The sequence below is a fragment of the Harpia harpyja genome, chromosome 6, assembly GCF_026419915.1.
Source record: "Harpia harpyja isolate bHarHar1 chromosome 6, bHarHar1 primary haplotype, whole genome shotgun sequence".
In the NCBI taxonomy this organism is placed as follows: Eukaryota; Metazoa; Chordata; class Aves; order Accipitriformes; family Accipitridae; genus Harpia; species Harpia harpyja.
The window spans coordinates 47,817,431-47,836,327 of NC_068945.1; positions in this window are offsets into that span (position 1 = coordinate 47,817,431).

An 18,897-nucleotide genomic window follows, 5' to 3' on the forward strand; every position below is an offset into this window, starting at 1 on the left:
CTTGGGGAAATTAGTTTAATTTATTACCAATCAAATCAGAGTAGGATAAGGAAAAATAAACCCAAATCTTAAAACACCTTCCCCCCACCCCTCCCTTCTTCCTGGTCTTAACTTTACTCCTGATTTTCTCTACCTCCTCCCCCCAGTGGCGCAGGGGGACAGGGAATGGGGCTTACAGTCAGTTCATCACACATTGTATCTGCCGCTCCTTCCTCCTCAGGGGGAGGACTCCTCAAACTCTTCTCCTGCTCCACCAGTGTGGGGTCCCTCCCACGGGAGACAGTTCTCCGTGAACTTCTCCAACATGAGTCCTTCCCATGGGCTGCAGTTATTCACAAACTGCTCCAGCTTGAATCCTTTCCATGGGCTGCTGTCCTTCAGGAACAGACTGCTCCAGCGTGGGTCCCCAGGTCATAACTCCTGCCAGCAGACCTGCTCCAGCATAGGCTCCTCTCTCCACGGGTCCACAGGTCCTGCCAGGAGCCTGCTCCAGCACAGGCTTCCCACAGGGTCACAGCCTCCTTTGGGTGTAACCACCTGCTCTGGCGTGGGGTCCTCCCCGGGCTGCAGGTGCATATCTGCTCCACTGTGGACCTCCCTGGGCTGCAGGGGGACAGCCTGCCTCACCATGGTCTTCCTCACGGGCTGCAGGGGAATCTCTGCTCCGGCACCTGGAGCACCTCCTCCCCCTCCTTCTTCACTGACCTTGGTGTCTGCAGGGCTGTTTCTCTCACATGTTCTCACTCCTCTCTCCTGGCTGCTGTTGCACAGCAGGTTTTTTTCCCCCTTTTTAAATACGTTATCTCAGAGGCGCTACCACTGTCACTGACCAGCTTGGCCTTGGCCAGCAGTGGGTCCATCTTGGAGCTGGCTGGCATTGGCTCTGTTGGACATAGGGGAAGCTTCTAGCAGCTTCTCACAGAAGCCACCCCTGTTGCAACCCTGCTACCAAAACCTTGCCACACAAACCCAATACTCTTATAAATGGATAACTTCTCATTTTGTGCAAATTTAAATTGCTGAATAGTAGATCAAGTGGTCTAAAAATTACTGGGAGTTCAGTATGTCCTCACCTAGACATCACAGAATTACATAAGGGTAAGGGGTTAGAAGGGATCCTTTTAACCAGATGCTGAACTGAGGAGAGTCAAATACATACCAGCTATTTGGATAGTTTGTCTGAGTCACTCCAGTGGAGATACCATAGCATTCCTAGGCTCCAGTGCTTTATCATCCCAACTTCAGTTGTGCCAACTTCAGTACAAGGAAAATGAATTTCTTATTATTCCTTTCATCTTCTCTACTAAAAGCTGTTTTATACAGTGGAAGATTATTATCATATGTACTCCATTAGATTTTTTTTCCTTAGATTTAACTATTTCAATTCCTTCATATTCTGCTTCTAAACATTGTTTATCTTGTTCTTTGGACTGTCTCCATCATGGCTTTGTTTTTCTCAGAGCGGGTACCTATAATGGGACACTATCAGTGTTTGAGTTCTGCCCTTTTTAACATATCACTGCTGGAGTTGCAACATAGAGGCTGTGTGAGACTGTGAGAATAGTTCCTTCTATATTCTTGATGTAATTATTTTAATATTTGAAGGATTTTTTCTTTGTTTTTTTTCTTAGGTGAACTGAGAAATATTCTTTTTCGTAGTTGCTCAAGAGTGTTGATATACTTAAGTATATAGCAGAAGCACATGACCTGCTTTGTGTTAGGCACTGTAAAAAGACAGAACAAAAGGATGATTCCTGCCCCCAAAACTTACAATCTAAATGTGAAAAAGGTAGATACAGATCCCAGATAAGCAGTAAGACAGTAATTGTCAGTGGCAGCCAAAAACTGCAGTTAAAAAAAGACAGAAAAGGAAGGAATGAGGGTTATAATCTCTGCAAATATGGGCTCATTTTGAAAAGTTCTGAATTTAATGATTCACATTACATAAAGCTTAAAAAAGGCAACCAGATATTTATAGTTGTTTAGCATGCAGCAGGAACAATGAAAGTGTAGTTCGTGGAAACATTCATTTGATCTAGGCATCTAAATGGAATGTGAGCTCTCTTCCGTGTAGTCATAAATACACAATTTTTTAAAGTTTAAGACTAATTTTCATAGTTAAAGAAAACAGTTACATAAAAAGTTATTTCTTTAGGTGTGGTTATTGTTAATTAAGGGAATTAATGACAGCAATCCTGCAGTCACATAATCATTATATTATGGTATTTGTTTATATTCAATGCTATAATTATTATGATATTAAAAACTGTACAAGCCACTTCTTTTGCCAATTTAGAAGACAAAAGCAAAACTAAATGAACCAAAAAGATTTTATGATAGCGCACACTTCTCCAGCATTGATTCACCTCCTACCTTCCTTTTTTCCCCCAAGCTACATGAAAAATACCAGCTTCCCAACAACTGTGTCCATTTGTGTCCGGTTCAAAACGTGGCCAAGAACAGACATGGTGTTTTTCATACCACACTATGTTCTGAGTAGCAGTGTTTACTATTTCAGAGAGATCACCTCTCAACTGAAAAGAAGAATGCATTCCAGATGCAATGTGCTTCAAAGGCAAATTTGTTAGGCAAACACTCATTTTCCAAAAGTTACTGTCAACTATTTGACCAATTTATGACATGTTTCAGTTAGCTTATGAGGATGTAAGGCCACTTGTCTAAATACATGCATTTGAGAAAGTAGGTTTGCTTTCAAGTAGGCATTTAATGGGGGAAAAAAAAAAAAAGTAGGCATTAAAAGAAAAAAAGACAAGTAAGTTTGAAAAGAGCGATTAATGACGATGTATTTCAAAGTGTGCCAGAGATTCTGAGGCACAATGAAATGTGCCTAAATTTGACCCATCCGCGGGAACCTGGCATCACATGTTTTTAGGACAATGGCTGTTAACTTCCTTTAGGAAGCTTTTCAGTGCTCCCTGCTATGTATCTGTAATAAAATTATTTTTCTTTTCTTCTTTTCTCTTTGGTGATAAGGAATTCCATAATGATATAACCCATCTGCCTCTCCAGCCCACTCAGTCAAGAGTATTGTCTGAATATATATGTAAAGTCTAATTATAATTTTGTGCCTGTCTTAAGCACAATCACAAGTAAAATAGGCAGGCAGAAATATAATTTTAGTTCCACATGGTCATTCCATGCATCACTTAAGCAAAGAAGAAAGACTGATTAAGGAATTATATCTGCTCATCTCTTCTTCTATTACAAAGTCAGAATGACCACAAAAATTACAATAATTCTGTAAAAGCTGTCATTGTATTTGACTGAAAAAAAATGGGGAACTTGCCAGATGAAATCTTTTAATCTTTTTAATCTTAAAATATGGCTTTTCCTTGCACATGAACCTTTCCTGGTCTTAATATAGCTAAATAGCTCTTATTCATAACTAAACAAATATTCGGTGTGATGCCTTTTGTATGACTATCAAAGATTTGGATTTCTTTTTCTGGGTTGGGGGGAGGGGGAGGGGCTTGGGGTTTTTTTCTGCAAGGGACTACCAGTTTATGAATACTGTTTCTTGAATGGCAAGAAGCTCTGTTAAATCAGTGTAGCCATACAGAATATAGCCCTTATTCACATTTTCTAGCTGGCAATCTCTGAAGACCTTGATTCATGTATATCAGGTGATACATCATCACATATGGCTTTGATAAATAAGAACTGTAAGGCTTTATCCGTACGTACATCTATTAATGACCTGCCCATTATCATGCTATCCTGAAGGAGTCCTTGTAAGCACAAGATCAGCCATTTCAACTGGCCCTTATGAGCAGCAAGGTTCGGCTGATCACCAATAATTCATTAAGCCACAGCATCTCAGCCTTCTCAGCCAGCAGCCTGTGACTGCCCTTAAGGTAGCCTGATGGGAGAGCAAGTGGCTCAAAACTGTCTGAGAATCAGGTTGTGTTAGTCTCTAAATCACTAGCCAACTTGGAAAATGGAAGCTAGGCATTGTGGGGTTGTTCCTTACTTCTTGAAGACAGTGACAGAAAAAGAACAGAACAGACTCTTATGTAAAATGTGAGAATATGAAAATAAGGGGAAATAAATGTTCAACGCTTACAAACTAGTACCCTCTCATCACGTTCCTGGAATTCAGGGACCTACAAAAATGTCTTCATGTTGGAAAAGACAAAAAGTAATTCTTAATTCAGGTATTTCCTGGGTTTTGTTGAAAATGGAAATATTTCTTCTAACCAACGTATATGACAAGGCAAATAAACATTTTACTGCCTAGTACGGGTTTCTGTTTGTTCAACATGATGTTGTGGTAGTATTGAACAGTCATCACAGATGACCTGTTTCACCTTTACTTATTTACATTCCTGTGTATAAAGCACAACTGTTTTAATTTGGCAGTATTTAAAACCCACTGTCAAGCATGCAAGATGATATTTTAGTGGAAGAAAGCAAAGGCATGATTGCTTGTGTAATAAGTGTAGTTTTAATACTTACACTCAAGATGGCAGTATGAAAACAGAAAACAAATTCTTCGGTAGGGTCTTCCCAGAGCTACACTGGATCTTCCCGATTCTTGATTTTATTGCGTTCTTAGTAAGACTGAACAGTTTAAACCACATCAAAATTAAAGTTCATAATGGTCAGCAGTGAGAAACACCCAGAGAGCAAATATTGAAGGGGCAAAAATCATTAAAACATGCATTATTAAAGATAGAGTAATGATTAAGTAATGAATCTTTTGACAGAAGTTCATTAACAGAATGTACAGTTTCAAAATGCCAAATCAGAAAAATATTAACATTCAACTAGGTCCTGGTGAACTCCTAGCAAAGCTTTAAGCTGCAATGAACATAATTGTGATGGGCTGCTTCTCCCATCAAAATGACAGCTATGATATTTAAAAAGAACATCTTGATTCTTATTCTGAGTGGCAATACTTTCCTGCATTTAAATCTATTCCGCACCACAGATGTCTCCCTTCTATCCCTTTGCCTCTCTGTCTTGTATCTCCTTCATGCATACAAACACGTACACTTTCCTATCAATGCACGTGCATTATCTAACTGGTTTATGTCCCTAATAAATATCTAATGTTTTTAACTACAAACCAGCATAATGCATCCTTTGCCTATAGAGCTGAAAATTATTTAATTTATGACTCATGGAGTATATAGAGTTTGATGCCGTGAAGCTTTGGTACCATTAAACTCAGATATTTTGAAATGTTTATGTCAGGTATCATTATGAAGGTATTTTATTGTGTGATGACTGCATAATAGGCTCTAAACTAAGGTAAAATAGAAACTTTACAGTAAATCACTGACCAACATTAGGAAATATTAATAGGGTGAGAAGATACAATCCATCTGGAGCCAAATAAATTCTTATGAAGAACTTGCCAAAAGAAATTCCTGCAAAAAGAGAATATTTCCACACTGTAGAAACTGCGATATGTTAACTTTTCATGGCATTGTAGCAATATTAGACTAACAATGCTTAAATACTCCAGGCCCCATTTGTATCTCTAAATCTTCACATCAGCATATTTTCATTGACTGCAAACTAAAACAATGTGTGAGAGGGGGAGAAAGATGTCTGGTATTACAGGTTATGCTAAATAATCTTTTAGCCTTTCTGTATAATAAGAGGCTTTTCTGTTATGTTTAGAAAAGAGTATGATGACTTAGAGAAGAGTATGGGCAGCTGATGGTTTTGAGAAATGAAAAAAATTGGCTCAAATTCTACTACAAGTTCCTGATACGTGACTGGAAGAAGCAGTTGAGTCACCACCTTGTCTTTGAATGTGGCTGGAAAATACCATGACAGAATGAATCATCACTGTCCTGTAAGTTCTCTTTCTTACTGTAAGCAATATAGTGTCTGGAAAAGTACTGTAGAACAAATGTTACAACTCTTTCTTAATTCTGGTTTGGGAAGTGATGTTACTAACAAATGGCAAGAGACTTAGTTCTGTTTGCATCTCTGTAGCTGGAATAAGCTTTTATAAAGAAATTCTCTCAAGAGCTAGTCATTGGTGTCAGAGCCAAGATTTCCAGAAGATGGCTTTCCCTGTATGTTATTTGCCTGCATGTCATCTGTTAGGTGGTTTGTGCACATGAGAGTGTACCTTTCCCTTTAAGAAATGGATGGCTGCTAAGTTAGTCAAAGGGAGAGCTCTTAGAAAGGGAGTAGCTGGAGCAGAGTTTGCTATATTCCTGAAGATAGTGTAGTATTTATGGGTTTTCATAGCAATTTCAAGTTTAAAACTGTCCCAAATTTGACAATGAGGATATATCAAGTAAGTAAACAAGTCATCATTGGAAAATGCCTAGACTCTGGTCAAACTGTTTCTGTTTTTCCTGAAATGGGAAAATGATCTGCAACCCCCCCCAACATCTGCCGTTATTTAACAGTGGGGATATAGTATGGTAATCTCCACTCCGTATTAATAAAAGTTATGGGAAAGAGAGGGAGATGTTTGTAGACTTACTTCAGTTTCTTAGTCCCCGTCTGCAGCAGCACTTCCAAAGAGTCACATGTAGCCATCTGGTTACCATCTGGGCCTTATCAAACAGTGTGGGACATTTCCAAGTAGTTATGCAGCCAAAAAAACTGAGCATCACAGCTTGTGTATAAGAGTACCTGGAAGAAATATGCATACTCTGTCATGGAGGCCATGCATACTGAGCATATGATCCTCTCTGGCTCTTCATTTACTCCTTTCTTTGAATATCTAAGGCCAGATTCATTTTGATGACAGTAACTCCTCCGACTTATTGCGGTCTGAGTCTGGCCTTTGCTTTCTGAGCTATAATCATTCTAGCTGAAATTGCACCTTCTGGTATCAGTGAGATAAGCACTTAGCAATTGCAGAGGACTTACACCTTGGCTGAAGGCAGCTGTACAGACTGAGCATAGCTTCATGGATGTTCTGCTGCAGGAACAATGCACTTTACAACTCTCCCACGTTTTTGCTCTGCAACAATGCCTGCTCTTTGCGCTTCTTTAGAGCCATAGAATACCCAGAGGAATGTTACACTTCTAAAATCCATTTCCTAGACATATGCCTATTTTCAACATATGAATATAGCAGGAGTGCAGTAAGCCCAGCATGAACATTTGAGCTTAGAGCAAAATGAATGATTGCATCCCTTTGCAGCTGCCATGCTTGGACAACAGGTCATCTCTTCAGATGTAAAGGAAAATATTAATCTCCAGCATCATCTTGTAGCATGCCTTCACTGCAGCTGCTGGTCATTCTGCCCTTCCATTCTTCTTATTTCTTGCTGGAAGCACAATTAAAGGGCCCTGAATATAGCAATATAACACTAATCCTCTAATTCCCTAACTGGCTTTGCTGAGACTCTACCACATGCTAACAAAAACAAAACCAAAAAAGAGAGCAATTAAAGAAATAAATCAGATGTCATGGCTTTGATACCTCCTGTCCTTTCTTCACATAATATTTGGGAATTGCTTGAAAGGCACTCCAGTGCTATTAAGCTACTATTTGAGAGGGAGTATAATGGACTGATTCTTCCACTTGCATGAACTGGTGTAGTTTCATTTAAGACAATGAACCCCCATATTGCAACCTGTTGAGGATTTAGCCCAAGGCCTACTATGACTTCTAGTAGTTTTCCTGACAAAACAGTATCTTACCATTCCTTCCTGAGACCAAGCTGAAAGCGCCTGTAGAATTGGCCCAGTTCATTAATTTGGTTTTGCTGTTCATCTTCCTTCATGACATTTGTTGCAGTCATATTACTCCTCTGAGGGATTTCACAATCCTATGCTTGTATTTGTCTTGAGCTGTAGAAAGCATAACTCTTGGGAGGAAGGAGGAAGGAATATTTCTATCCCATGACAAGCAAAAAGTCAACAAGTTGTCTGAGCTAGAGTTAGGCAAACTGATACAGATGAAAAAAACAAGCTAGCAATATCATTTTAGGTCATTTTAGGTTTAGCTAAAGATAAAAAGTTGAATATATGCCAGAACATTTCAGGAGAGTTCTGAAAGGAGCTGGGAAGTTCTCTGTCCTCCCAATTTTCAGTTTGGATTAAAACCAAAAATTCCCCTGTGTTTCAAGAAAGCATATCCATGCACATACAGTATTAAAGGTCAAAACTGAAGAAGTTGATGGCCTTCCATATAAGAGGAAAATAGGAGACTGGTTGATGGGACAACACTCAAAAAAGCAGAGAAGAGTTCTGCTCTGAAAAAAAATCAAATCTGAAGTAAGTATATAGAGATTTCTTTCCCCTTCCTTTGCCAAAGGAAATGCAGGTTGTGGAGACACTGTAAAGGAGGGGATTAGGGAATTGCGGCATAAAAGGAATTATAGTAATGGAACTGATCCATATAGTTGCTCTGTAGGAGAACATCCAGTGCTCTTTTGGTATCTATCATGGCCAAAAAATGATAAGGTAGTAAGAACTCTGGAATTTTGCAATAGGATAAGTGACATTGGTATGCAAAGTAATTTCACCTTTACAAAAAAGTAATTGCACGTTTGCTTGCTTAAGACAAACAGTAATTATTACAATCTAACCAAAGCCTCAGTTTCCAACTAAAATGCCATCAAACTACCGTGAAAAAAAAACTGTATGGAAACTGGAACTTTAAATTTACTAGCTTAAAGGAAAGAAAAAAAAAACTTTATACAAACAAATCTTGTGCCAAAAAAACATAGTCCAAGACACTCAAATTCTCATTGATTTATGAAAGATTGTTCAATTTAAATAAATACCTCTTTCACAGTTTTAAAAATGTTATGTTTGAGTTAGTAGAACATTCTAGAATGTTTTGCTTTTTATTCACTCACTGGCTTTTGTCCTTTTCAGGTAACATTCTTAAAGCTCTCAGTTCTGTTTTTTTGGAATATTCCCAGCTTCTCAAATCACAACTTTCTTTCATGAGTAGGATTGAGGCATTGCAGCCAATGGTGTTAAGAGAGCTTCCTGCTTTTGACTGATCACAGCTGAAAAATAGCTAACTAACTGCTGAGTCTCAGTGAGCTGGCAGCATTGACCCACACAGAAGCTTATAAAGGCATGAAGTCAGAAGCATGGAGGCTAAAGCAGAAGAATTTTCTTTATTTCTTTAGAGATGGGAACTTGTAAGAAAAGACATTAATGGGGCTAAGCCTTCAGCGAGTAAAATCTTAAGATTTGCTGAGACAATCAGGATTACTGGATGTGGAGGTTTCAGGGTCTACATTGTCCTTGAGTGGAAACTTCACAGAGTCTGGTAATGCAGGAAGTATCAATTGACAGAACTCATGAGGGAAGACCTGAGTGCTAGAACGTAGGCAGTGATCAACACAGAATGTGAGTTTGAGTATTTGTGGGAGGAATGCCAGAAGCACAAACAACTTCAGATTTTCAAACATACATTGGGCAAAATCTGAAGAACAGACATAAATGAAAGGGGTAACATAAGACCATGGGGACAGAGGGAGATGAGGCCAGAGCAAGAGGGTTTGAGACACGGACTTGCTCCGTTAGAAAATTAATAGAAAAAGCAAGATGGCAGTGAAGAAAAGACAAACTGTTTTCACTAAGGGGAAGAAAAAAAAGGGCCAGGACTGAGAAGCCAAGGAAAATATAAATGATTTTCAAGATGCTGAAAAGGGGATGGAAACATGAGTCTCAGACAGAAGGGAGAGAATAAAGGACTGAACACTCTTAAAAGCATAGTGAAGAGGCAGGTTTTTATTACCCAAGAGTCCTGGCTAAGAAATTGTAGACTTGTCATTTGAGCAGATCCAGTAGAAAATGTGTTGCTTGTCAGGATGCATTTAGTAAGAATATAAATTAGATGAGACTGTAAAGTTGAAGAGACTTCTGATAAGAGCTAGAAGAATTAACTGATTATCTTTCATGTTGGGACAAGTGACACAAGGGTCCCATTAGGTGAGTCTCCTGGTTGAAGAAGACATTCAGTCACTTAAAAGCTCATGGTAGTCACTGAAGTTTTTCAAGTCCTTAGGAAAAAAAGCAAAAGCATGGCAAGATCAGGAAGCAAAAGGATAACCTAAGATAGCAAGTGCTATGGGAAAGATAAGAAGGAAGAAGAGTCCACAAAGGAATGCAGAAGTATACTGACAGAGGGAAGAGAATGAGGGTAAAATTATGTTTTCAAACACAGAAAAGGTAGAGGTAAAGTGAGAATGAAGCTGAATAAGACCTGGCAGAGGATAAGAAAACAAAAAGAGCAGAATTTTGAGCCATATAAATGAGAAATTGGGGGAGGGGGGAGAAGCCATTAAGCATTGACAGTCTGAGTTTCTGAGAAAACTACATGATGTATCCTCTTCTCAGTTTTCATTAATGACAGTAGCTCTGAATGGAAAGTGAAAGGCATAATGGCTAACAGGAGCTCAAGAAAAGCAAAGCATAGGGGCCTTTTTCTAAGAACTTAATTAGTGATGCAAAGCTGGGAAGCATCTGCAATACAGAGAAGCATCATGCTATCACGCAGTATCAGATGCCCTTGAAGACTGTCATAACAGTAATTGTATAGCAGTTAATGCTTGAAAATGCTGCAGTTACAGAGCAATAACAAAAAAATCTCTACTATAAATGGGAAAAACTTTGTGACTGGGAGGAAACAAACTGGGATGTCTAGCTGATCAGCTGAGGGCTCTGAATTGTTAACATAGAGAGGGCTAAAAACCTAAGACATAACAGGAAGACTTTCCAGTAAAATAAGTAGAAAAGTCTTAAGGTCATCATATAAATTTCATGACTTTGAGTACTGTGTACAGTACTGATGAACTGTGTTTGAGAATGACAAGCTCATAGTGTAATTCTACCAAGTTGCTTCAGAGCTTAGAAATAGATCTATAAATAGAGCTACAAGAAGGGAATTGTATTGGGCAGCATATATATGTGCATATGTGTGTTGGTCAGCTAACTTTAAGAAGACTAGTGAGTGACAAAATAAATCATACCTGGTTTTACATAGCATTTGAATTGAATTACATTATGTAACTATCCAAAAGCAGCAGAGTGAATGTAACCTGTCGAATTCCTTTCTGCTTTTTATTTCTAACAAAAATGTGAGTTAGTTTTAAGTGGATTCTAATGGCATTTACAGAACTGACACTGCAGCTTTCCAGTTCTTTTAAGTTAGTGAATTTTCAAAGTGTTGAAGTATTCTGATGCTTGTGATAGGAACCCTAAAGGAGTACAAAGGAATAGTGCAGGTAAAAAACAAATGAACAGAATTTTGAACTAAGTTTATTGTACCACCACCGTAAACTGAGCTCATTCAGCCAAAATACTTGCTCTGTCATTCATCACTGCAATATGGTTTCCTTTCTGCTGAGTCCATTTAGTTGTTTCATACCATACCTTCAAGATTCATTTTCATTCACATAGCCAGTCTACCAACCTCACTCCCAGACTTATGAGCTCTCTTGATATCTTTAGACAGCTTTTTATCTGATATGTCTAGATATCAAGAGCATGACTATACAGGGAGATGGGGTCTCTTGATGATAGATCTAAGGCTGAGAGTCTTCATGCAAGGAATTCTAAGAAATAACTCAATCTTCATGCCAGATCAACACATAAAACAGATTCCTTTTGCTTAGCTTTCTGACCACAAATAGAGGAAAAAACTGTATAAACTATAAAAATTAGAGCAGCTGTTGTGTTAATATTTTTAAGGCATCTTGATACAGCTGTAAAAAATGTGAAATAATTACAATGCTACATTACATCTTAGTGCTGTAAGAATCTCAGCCTATTTAGTACTATAATAATCTCGACCCATTTTTTGGTAGGTCCCAGTCTTCAAATCCCCATGTAATACCATTAGTCAAAACATTTCACTTGTTAAAGTTTTCAATCACTGGCTTATTTTAATAATGTATTAAATTCTGATGAAGTTGATAAGCTTCAACAGATGTTTAAACGTTTCAGTTCAGCCAGAAAAAAAAAAAAGTTCAGTTTCTCAAAGTTAAGAAGTTCCTTGACTGTACTGTTTTCCTCTTCTGCTGCCATTAGCTGAACTCTTCTTACGGCTCTCTTCTTCATTAAAACCATTGCTCAGACACTGTTATGTTCTTGTTGCTATGCTATCTCTTCCTGTTTGTACTACAAAGATGACATCTCTCCAAGTTATGGATTAGAATGATACTTGGGAGGAGAGCTCAGAGCTATAACCTTGGGGTTTTTTTGGAGTATTTGCTGTAGAACTCTTAGGTTTCTCACCTTTCCAGCCTGACCTTCATTTTTAACTTGGAGATGTGTAATGATGAACCTCTGCACAGGGTGAAAGAAAGGCTGCTTACTGTTGTTAGCATTTGCTTGACTGGTAACAGATGTTCATGACAGAGATTTTTTTTTTTTAAGTGTTTGCTGGTCTAATGTACAAGGGAAGGAGATTATTAATATTCTGATCAGATACCATACTTTCCATGAATCCATTTTTCTCACTGTTCATGGGAGCCAGTCATCACACATTTTCACATGTTATCAATTGAACAGTAGCTTCCATTCAAATAATTTCAAAACCAAGAATAATCCAAGGAAGCATTACTAGAATCAACATCTGATCTCTTAATTCTTTCTCTGAGGCCTGGGTTAGTTTAAGTGTTGTATTCCATTCAGCAACAAGAAACAGAAAACCGACTTGTGATTTTTCACTCTCAAGGACACAGCAGTTCCACTGAGAGTGATCTTTCCTCTCTCATCCCTGTAGAAATCTCTGCACCTGTGCTTGAAGTCTTTGAGGTCTTGGCTAATGAAGTAGGAGCTATTTTTAACTCTCCAAATCTCCAACAGTTTTTGATGAAAAACCATCAGTCCTGAAAGCATCTGTGCCACACAGATAGTTCCTCAGACTGGAACTTCAGACCAGCTCAGCTCAGAGAAGACAATCTGTCCTTTCTGCCTTCTCCTCCTCATGTCAGATATTGTCTACCAAGACACAGTTTCATGTTTTCACTTTAAAAAGGAAGGAATCTGAACCATGTAAAATGAAAACTTAGTAATAATTGCATCAAGTTACTCCTCATCAAGTTTCTGTGGCCTAACAACTTCTGCTCAGCTGGCATATAGAGACTGTCAGCCTACACTGAGAAAGTGTTACATGAAGTCATACAGCTTCAGTTGCATTCACACAGTTAACCACAGCTCAGTTCGTCACAGTAAGCTGTTGAAACACAATAATTTGACTGCAAGCCTGAGTCCTAAACTTCTGTACTTCAGTCAGTTCTCCTCCTATTTGGGGAATCTGTAACAAGTGACAAGTTTTTAGATTTGGGCTGAATAGTGTAAGTACAAATGTGTGATACCCTGGCCCACATTCTCTGTCAAAGAGTAGATCATCATGGTTGTGAATTTTCCTATGTGGGCATACTCATCTCTTTTTCCTTGTCAGCCATCAATAATTTCAGTCACATAAATTGACTAAATGACTCTACAATAAAAAGTAATTATCTTCCAGCTGTGGACTGAAGACATTTGACTGATAGCAGGGAATAAGTTAGATTGTTGCTATCAAAATTCCCTGAAGAGGCCAGATCCAGGCAAACTGATCAATTTTCCTGTGGGCATGCTTGCTCTGGGTGAGGGAGGGGAGAGAGAAGGGAAGCAATGAGGAAGAGCTAGCTTCCAGAATGAGCTACTCTCTTGGGTAGTAATCCAAGAGCTAGTAGGACTCTAGTGTGTCTCTTAAAGGAACATTCCTGGGAGCTCTATCTTGTTTTATAAAATGGAGGATTGGAGCTCCCATTCTCTCTCCAAAATAGGAAAAGAATATGGGATAATTTCCTGAGCCTCCATTTGGGACATTTTACTAAGTAATTTTCCTCAAATTAAGTTGACTGGAAACCAAAAAAAGGATCTTTGCAATTTCTCTGGCTGTATGCACAGCTCTACAGAAACATGCCATTGTCTCATTCTTTCCTCCAAATAAGATACTCCATGTATTCACCTCAGCAGCTCTGCTCATAGCACACTGTGGCACCAGCCTGTTACAGCACTGCAGAAGGACTGAAAGGGTCTATTCTAAAAGGCATCAACTTCAAGACTCAGCCCTACTGTCACTGAGTCTTTGATTTCAAATGAGGGAGAAAGGACTACTGTGTAGGCATGAAAATGGACAGCCAGAAACAGCCACCTGCTAGGCAAAGAGAGAGAGAATATACTTATAACACATGATGTGGCAGCAGCTATGCTGCTATGTATATGCCTCACATACAATGCCAATGGGCAGTCTATGACCCCTGAAATAAATCTGTCCCATATTCCCTGATTGAAGAGAGGACAGAAGGATGAGAAGTAAGAAGCTTATTTTAGCTGACTGGGTTACTAGAACACAGACATAATTGATGGTTTTGCTGATACAGCAAACTTAAACTTATTTGGCTTATGCAACCAGAAAAACAACAGAGAGCAATGAAAAATGAGAGGTAGCCAGGCAGACTCTATCTCAAGACAAGCTGAAATGACTCATGCTAATGTATACGGTGGCTCTAGCAGTTTGCATTAAATAAGGACTTTGTTCTGTAGCTCTGTTACCAGTTAAGCCTGTAAAACCTTTCTGTCACAGAAGCAGGGTCTGGGATCATCCTAGATCATGCAACCTGGGAAGCGTTAATAGGAGACATCCTGATGGCTCTGCACGGGACCAGGCCTACTCAGACTATTCAGTTGGTACTTGTGTACTCCACTCTCCAGTGCTACTGACTGGGGAAGGCTTCTTAACTCAGACACAGCACCACATCAGATTTGCTCTGAGCACTGTCATGATACTGAGTTCACTCTGACAAGCCCTCTCAAAATCTGAGGCTGTAAGGTTTTGCAAAACCACCTTTGGTCCGGTAATATCATCTCTGAATGGGATCTAAGAAGCCAAATTTGACCCAAGCCACTCAGACAAGAATTGGCAGTCCACAGAAGGTAATAGGAATAAGAGACACCCACACCAAGTCTGCATGTAGCCAGGTCAGGTTTACATGAGTTATTGGTGGGGGGTCTGTATCACATGAAAGCTGATGAAATGCTTCAACTGCACCTGAGTTAATCCAAGCCAAACCCAACCAGCTGTGCAGAGAGCCAGCTCCATTGTCTTGCATCCATGACTTGGTTAATCTGCAACCTGGATAAACAGCCCATGGATAATTGAGAGTGAAGTGTACAATATATCAGCATTCTCTTGGCACATCATTTATTTCCCATAGACTGTGTATACAAAGCTGAAAACAGAATGTTCAACTTTCACAGAGAAACTGGGAAAGATTCTCCATTTTTTTTATAATACCTTCATAGAGTTTTGCCTATACATACCAAAACAGCTAATTAAATATCTGGTTTAGGGAGAATCCCCATGTACTGTAGAACTGATTTTGAGGCCATGTCATTACTAACATCAGCTCAGAATTTAATATGAGCAAGAGGACAAATAAGTTATGAGGGTTTGGGTAGTTGGCTAAAACCTGGAAAACACTTAGCATTAGTTTCTAGGCTCAAGCTGTAGTGGTTCCACACATATACTTTAAGACCTTTGAAGATGGGCCCCCCATGTGATCAGAAACAGTCTTAGAACTACTAGCTTCAGCTTCTTAACTTATCAAGCCTTATCTTAACTGACTCACCTTGCATTGAGTCATTCTGTTTTATTTGAGTTTCAGGGATTTCATAGCTTTCCTCACCAGAACTATCTTTTAGCACTGACATCCAAAAGCGCTCTACACATTTATAATTCCCAGAGCCTTCTTATTGGGATTGTTGATTCAGCTCAGCTGTGCCCTAAAACCCATTTGCCCCTGACAGAGTTGTAATCTAGTTCTCCTTCAGCTGTCATGATTATGTTAATCCATATGTTAACAAATCATGTTAATCCAATGACCTCTGCTTTATAAGAGATAGGTAACTGAGTCCCTTTAAAAGGAATACCAGATAGGTATGTCTGCTGTGGGGATAGAAGGGTTTTCTTAGCTCATGAATCTAAATGCTAAGTTCTTGCACCTAATGTTTCATATTGCTTGGTACCTAGTCTAGCTCTTGGTGTCTTACATGAGTGCTCTGAAACATTCCTTTACTGACAAGATATTTGGGTATAGGTAGAACTTACGGTGTTTAAATATATCCTTAAGTGCTAGATGCATGAGGATATTTTGGGACCTAACCTCCCACTGATTTCAACAGATCTGGTATCTGCTTCCTACTTAGAAAATTAGTCATTTATGTATTATGTAGATAGATTTTAAGGGTTGTGTCTTCCCTCTGTCCTCAGCAGATTGCCACACCTGCAGACAAGGTAAGTCAAAACCACAAGCCAGCCATGCCAGCACAATCTTTATACTTATTGGTGTGACTTTCCTTTTGCACTGTCTACCTTCTTCTAAAGTAAGAACACATTTGCTTGTTCTAGTATAAAAATAACAAATAGAAAAGAAATAATATAAATCAAATAAAAAACAGTAAACTGCAAAAATCCTGTGCAGTATGCCAGGAAATCTTTTGTCTAGGAAGGTGAAGTTTTAAATGGGAAGTGTTCCTATATTTTTATCAAAATATTACTAGAGACTGATAGTTTTTAATAGGATCGGGGGGGGGAAATCCCCTTTCTGCTGATTCAGCACTCCTGTCACATAAAACTACCTCTTATGATGGAAGTCAGACTTCAAAAGATAGAAGAATGCGTAAGAAAAGAGTAAACAGTGACACCAAATCAAAATTAAAAATCCATACTATGAGTCAGGCTTGCATAACAATGGACATAACAGCTTTTAAGATCAGATAAGTGGCTAGATAAATACATCTCTACTAGCAAAGAAACCAAACTGAGTAAAATTAGTTGATCTTGAGAAGAGCAAGAGTATTAAGCTACCAGATAAAAACCATCCATACCTTGTTTCTACTAAAGAACATCCCATGCTAGTCTTGATATCATTCAGATACACTGCCATTTAGATTATAATGCATCCAAAGAAAAGCAACAATGCTGGTGAAGGGTCTAGAGAACAAGTCTTATGAGGAGCAGCTGAGGGAACTGGGGTTGTTTAGCCTGGAGAAAAGGAGGCTCAGGGGGGACCTTATCACTCTCTACAATTACCTGAAAGGAGGTTGTAGTGAGGTGGGGGTCGGTCTCTTCTCCCAGGTAACAACCAATAGGACAAGTGGAAACAGCCTCAAGTTGTGCCAGGGGAGCTTTAGATTGGGTATTAGGAAAAATTTCTTCACCAAAAGGGTTATCAAGCAGTGGTACAGGCTGCCCAGGGAAGTGGTTGAGTCACCATCCCTGGAGGTATTTAAAAAACATGTAGACATGGTGCTTAGGGACAAGGTTTAGTGGTGGACTTGGCGGTGTTAGGTTTACAGTTGGACTCAATGATCTCAAGGGTCTTTGCCAACCTAAATGATTGTATGATTCTATAATGCCAGGAATAGTTTTGCTGAGAAATATGTCAACATAAAAAGTAAAAGAGTCTGTTCTAAGAACTTACCCCTTTAAACCGTAGACTATGTAAGGCTAATATCACTTTAAAGCCTAGTTTCATGACTCCGGTACTCATTCCATGTTTCCTCCTTACTTATAGGACTCTCCATCTTCGTGCTTTCTGTCAACACTCTCCCTCTGATTTGAGAAATCTCCATGTTATTAACTAGCTGCTAATGCTTCAAGCTAAAAAAGAAGTTTGCCCAATTAGAGCCTTGAAACTAAGGTTTTCTAGTTTTCTATTACAAACTGAGTTCCCCTTCTGAACAGAGGAAAATCATGATCATTCTTTGTCCTTCTGTTTACCTGGAGGATCTTCACTCATTCTTTTTTTTTTTTTCTCTCTACCCCATTATTTAGTGGTGTGATGTTCTGCCATATCTTTTCAGTTTAGTTAGTACAAAAATTGAAAGTGGACCCAAACTGTCTGAAAAAGATACTTTTTATTCAGACACTAGTTATAAGCATGTAACAGAAGATGGGCTTCTTCATTCCTAAACTTCCTGTCTCCAAAGCTAATCTGCTGCAAGTAGAAGTTCTTATTATCACCTCTTTACTCCCAGACATAATTGACACTGAGCAACCAAAGCACCATTTGGGGTTTGGAACTGTAGGTACCTCACTGGCTTAACATACTAAAACTAATTACTTCACTTCAGGAATGCCTTGTGCTGCTTGGATACTAGGCTCAGGATTTTGTTGCTTAAACAGGCTCACATCATGCCATCTGAGATGCCCTAAGGTAGCTGAGTTGTCTGCATCATTGGACCAGATGATCATTGTAGGTCCCTTCCAACTGAAATTATTCTATTCTGTTCTATTCTATTCTGTCATGCCACCAGCATGACAGAAGACTGAAAGGCCTAGAACTGGAAGCAGGGCAGGATATACACACACAGCACCAGATGCCTAATTTTCGGCAATTGACTCTGTCCCAGGTCTCCCAAAAGTCATGAATGTCTGACCAGGCTGTGACCTAGCTTATGTGATCTGTCACCTGTTACATCTTGGGGTGCAATCAGCTTTACTTGTTCCAGTTGTGGCTAGTTAACATATTTTCTGGTGCAAACAAGCAATGTTAAACACCTTATTTCCCCTGTTCTGGAAGGTGGAGAAGGTATCATTGACTTATTTTCAAACATAGCTGTTTATGACCTCAGAAGAACTTCACATGAATGTCTGCAACCATTGACTTCTATCAGAGGTGTGTATGCAACATATTCATAATACAGTAACGGCTAATCTTACTGAAAGGAGAGAGCACATTTCTTCAGCTATAGCTGTCTCTTCATCTTTCCGTAAATTCTTCTCACAAAACAAACGCAGACTTCTCATATCATCTTCAAAAAGCTATAAGAATTCTAAATCTTATTTTTATAATAAACACAATATCTGCAGTAAGCAAGCTGTGGTCCATGGGTGATGAATCCATTTTGCATTAGCCTGTCAGATTGAAA